Consider the following 5,238-nt stretch of genomic DNA (forward strand, 5'->3'; position numbering starts at 1 on the left):
AATATTGCACGTATGTATCATACAGGTGAACACGTTGTTAGCACGTACATATCATGGCAACCACGTATGTATATCATAGCAACACGGATTCAGTCAAACAATATGGTTAACATGTGCGAAGTAGAACAAGTCCATTATGTTGTGTGGTTCAACACCTCCCGGCCCAAACATCATAAATAGCCCAATAACATTCTCGGCCCAACATCATGCATAAGAGATCCAATGCTAAACGGTCCAAACATATAACAAATCAAACATAGTGGTCTCGGCTCCAAATAAATAAAACACATTAGTGGGCTTGTGCGGTCCAGCTTATTACCCAGCCCATACCACAGCCCAATAGAATATTCATAGGCCTTGTGCGATTCTAGTGGAGTTGTGCGGTCGGTCCTTTGGGCTTTGAGGCCCAGCCGTGATTCAAGAATGTCATGCTGTGCGATCCAGCAACAGCTTGTGCGAATGGTTCTTGGGCCTTACGGCCCAACCGGTAGGATAAGCATAAGCCCAACAGTTAAAACAATTGGACAACTTGTGCGATGCATCCCCTTGTGCGACCAAGGGTCTTGTGCGACCGGTTAACCAAATCCGGAAATTATGTATTTTAGTTACAACCCAATTAATAGTTTCCTTTACCAAATAAATCAATCAACATCAACAGTTTCTTGTTTTACAAATTTTCGATTAAACCACACAATTCTACTACTACATCACCTGAACCCTAATCAAGCTCATAACACGAATACAATTAGAAACATTCAAACTTATTCGATCTGCATGAGCATGTGGCCGGTCAACAGCCTGATTTACTATATCAACAACCTAACAAATCTGAATCATATATCGTAGCAGCAATTTAACATTCATCATCAAATCAATTAATGGGTATTCTCATGCAATTTTTATTATAAGAGCATCAATATTTGTTTACATCATTACTATCATGTATTTTCTAAAACATGTGAAGTCACATAGCATGACATAACCCAATCAAATAAAATAATTAAGCACTAACCGATTGAAGGGAGGGTGGGGTTTGATTCGTGCACAGTGATCTTCGATGGAGGGGGGATTCCTAGGCTGCCTTCGGTTTGCGAAGAAAAGAGAGAGAGTAGCTAGGGTTTTGTTGTGTGCTAGGTGTTTTGTGTAACAATGAGAAGCAACACCCTAAGGTGATTGCTTGTATGCGTGCAAGAGGACAATGGGCCGAATCTAACCATGGGCTTGCCCCTATGACCGAGTACAAGTAATTACGGCCCAATAGTGGGCTTGTGCGGTTCGAGTGATGTTGTGTGGTTTGGGCTCAATTAGTATATGCACATATAATACACAAGCATATCACAACGTAACATTCAATAAATACGGTTCGCATATCATCATAAAACGTTCACATAATCACATAATCATTCACGTTCATAAAGTCGTGTCATAAACGTTACACAAAATAGGTTCAGAATTTCGAGTTGTCACATTATCCCCAACTAATTGGAAATTTCGTCCCGAAATTTGGTATGCACTCACTGAGGAAGCTAGGTAAACTGCATTGTTCACTGATTTTCCTGGGGTGTCACATCCTCCCCCCGTTGATCTGGAATTTCGTCCCGAAATTCCGAAGTAGTAGCTTCAGCCTCAGCGGTGGTTGCCTTGTTCCCGAATAACTGGGGGTACTTTTCTGTCATCCTGTCTTCGCGTTCCCAGGTGTACTCTGGGCCACGTTTGGAGTTCCAACGAACTCGTACAAGAGGGATTCTCTTGTGTTTGAGGACCTTCACATCCCGGTCCGTGATTTCTACTGGTTCCTCAACGAACTGCAACCGCTCGTCGATAGTGAGTTCCTTAAAAGGGATGATGAGGTTTTCATCTGATAGACACTTCTTTAAGTTCGATACATGAAAGACATTGTGAACTGCCCCGAGTTCAGCTGGTAGTTTCAACTTGTAGGCTACTTTGCCAATCTTTTCTATAATTTCGAAGGGTCCGACGTATCGCGGATTCAGTTTGCCCCGTTTGCCAAAGCGAACCACACCCTTCCAGGGTGAAACTTTCAATAAAACACGGTCCCCGACCTCGAATTCCAATGGCTTTCTACGCTTGTCCGCGTAGGCTTTCTGACGGTCGCGTGCTGCCGCCATGCGTTGTCGTATTTGTGCAATCTTTTCTGTGGCGTCCACTACAATCTCTGGACCCGTGATCTGACTATCTCCCACCTCTGCCCAGCAGAGAGGTGACCGGCATTTACGCCCGTACAATGCCTCGAATGGAGCGGCTTGAATGCTGGTGTGATAACTATTATTATAAGAGAACTCCACCAAAGGGAGGTGCTTTTCCCAGCCGTTGCCGAAATCGATGACGCATGCCCGAAGCATGTCTTCAAGAGTTTGAATCGTACGCTCAGACTGCCCATCCGTCTGAGGATGATAGGCTGTGCTCATGTCTAGTCGTGAGCCAAAAGATTTATGCATCGCTTGCCAAAGTTCTGACGTGAATCGTGCATCGCGATCCGAAATGATAGACGTGGGCACCCCGTGCCTCGAGACAACTTCTTTAAGATAGACGTCTGCGAGAGTGGAGAACTTGTCCGTTTCCTTAATCGGCAGGAAGTGTGCAGACTTGGTGAGTCGATCAACTATGACCCATATCGTATCGTTTCCACGCTGGGATCTGGGTAAACCCGTAACAAAATCCATGGAAATTTCCTCCCATTTCCATTGCGGTATTTTAGGCTGCTGCAGTAGGCCAGCTGGTTTCTGATATTCGACCTTGACTCTCGCACAGGTCAAGCATTTTCCAACGTACGTAGCAATGTGGGCCTTCATACTAGGCCACCAATAAGTAGTACTGATATCGTGGTACATTTTATCCGACCCTGGATGTACCGAGTAGCGAGACTTGTGAGCTTCATCCATTACAAGTTCGCGTAGACCGCCATAAAGTGGGACCCAAATCCGGCCCGTTACGTAGTAGGCGCCGTCTTCCTTTTGTTCCATTTGCTGTCGTGAGCCGCGTAAGGCTTCAGCCTTGACGTTTTCGGGCTTCAGTGCTTCTGTCTGAGCAGCTCGTATCTGTGCAGGAAGGCTAGACTGAATCGTAAGCTGTAGCGCCCGCACGCGCTTTGGTAAAGTGTCCTTTCGACTAAGGGCGTCAGCCACAACATTGGCTTTGCCTGGGTGATACTTAATAGCGCATTCGTAATCGTTCAGTAATTCAACCCATCGTCGTTGACGCATGTTCAAATCCTTCTGCTTAAGGATATGCTCGAGACTCCTGTGATCGGTGTAAATCGTGCACCTGGTACCGTACAGGTAGTGTCGCCATATCTTAAGCGCGAAAACCACAGCTCCCAGCTCTAAATCGTGCGTCGTGTAGTTCCGTTCATGAACCTTTAGCTGACGAGAGGCGTAAGCAATAACCTTGTCGCGCTGCATTAACACACATCCCAGTCCCCGAATGGATGCATCATAATATACCACGAAGTCATCTGTGCCCTCTGGCAATGAGAGGATAGGTGCACTGCAAAGCCTATCCTTTAGGCGCTGAAAAGCAGTCTCCTGGGGCTCTCCCCAGCGATAGGTAACACCCTTCTGTGTCAGTAGCGTAAACGGCTGAGCAATCTTCGAAAAGTCTCTAATAAACCGTCTGTAGTAACCTGCCAAACCCAAGAATTGGCGTATTTCTGTCGGCGTACGCGGTGCAGGCCAGTTTCCGATCGAGTCTACCTTGGATGGATCGACTTGAATCCCATCTTTGTTCACTACGTGGCCTAGAAAGTAGACTTCACGAATACTATGACGAACTTGTCTAGGTAGGGTTTGCACACCCTGTCCATAAGGTCCTTAAATACGGCAGGTGCGTTCAATAATATCAAACCATCCATCATATCAAACATAAAGTATAGTAGTTAAAATAATTCATAAAACCCAATACGATTGAGGTTCCAACCAAACTTTGTTTGAGTAACAGAGACATAATAATGAAAAACCCAAAATAAGTTATAAGTTCAAATATCGTTCATAGTGTCTCCTCGTCCTAACACGAAAGCTCGACCTCTTGCCTCGTTGCCATTGTTGTTGTTGTTGTTGTTCCCGTTGCCCTGGTTATTGTTGTGGTCATGATTCTGGTTCAACTGAGGGCAATCGCGCTTGTAATGACCTTCCGCCCCACACTGGAAACATCCCCGATTTCCACGCTGTGGCTGCTGCTGCTGTGGGTTCTGTGGAGCTGGTTGTTGTGGTTGCTGATCCTGATTTGCAGGCCGTGGACTCCTACAGTCTTTGGCCTCGTGACCCATCTTGAGACATCTTTGACAACGACCCTTGTTGCACTGGCCGCTGTGATGCCTGTTGCAGTTGTGACACTTGGGGTGAAACCCTTGATACCTTCTCTGTCTAGGACCGCCAGAGGATTGCTGACTGGGGCTCTGATTGTGGTCAATCTTCTGCTGCTGAGCTTGAGACTGAACGGGTGCTGAACCTTTACTAGAATCTCCATCCCACTTTCTTTTGCTGTCACCAGTGGTAGCAGGAGTAACTGAGGTGGTGACGTTAACAGTAGCATTAACACGCTTGGGCAGTTTATTCTGATCCACTGCCTGATCGGTGATGCGATGAGCGAGACGCTGAATTTCCTGGATGTTTTCGAGGTTAGCCGACGTCACGTGGCTCTGAATTTCTGGCGCCAATCCCTTGAGATACAACTCAATGCGCTTGTAGGGAGGGTCCACCATAGTAGGACACAGAACGGCCAGCTCATTCGACCGTTTGGTATATGCTTCGATTTCCGATCCCACCATCCTTAGATTATACAACTCGTCTTCCAGCTTGTGAATATCTTCACGCGTGCAATATTCCCTCTTAATGAGTTCCTTAAAGTCGTTCCATGGGGTGGCGTTAGCAGCTGCCAACCCTAAGATTTGAACTTGGGCGTTCCACCAAGTTAGCGCGATTCCTTCCAAAGTGCCGGTAGCAAACTTGACCTTGCGAGCCTCAGGGCACTCGCACATTTCAAAGACTGATTCTAGTTTCTCGAACCAGTGGAGTAGTCCCACTGCTCCTTCCGTGCCGCTGAAGGTGTTTGGACGACAGTCCATGAAATTCTTAAATGTGCAGACAGGCTGCTGCGCGTGTTGACCTATTGTGTACGAGTAGGGCAAAGTTTAAATACAAAAGCTAGTTTAGGAGTGTAGGATCTAAAGATCCTAGCGTAAGTTATAACTACAGGTTATCCTACCTGCTTGAGCTGCCG

The sequence above is a fragment of the Helianthus annuus genome, chromosome 6 (genome assembly GCF_002127325.2).
Source record: "Helianthus annuus cultivar XRQ/B chromosome 6, HanXRQr2.0-SUNRISE, whole genome shotgun sequence".
Classification (NCBI taxonomy): Eukaryota; Viridiplantae; Streptophyta; class Magnoliopsida; order Asterales; family Asteraceae; genus Helianthus; species Helianthus annuus.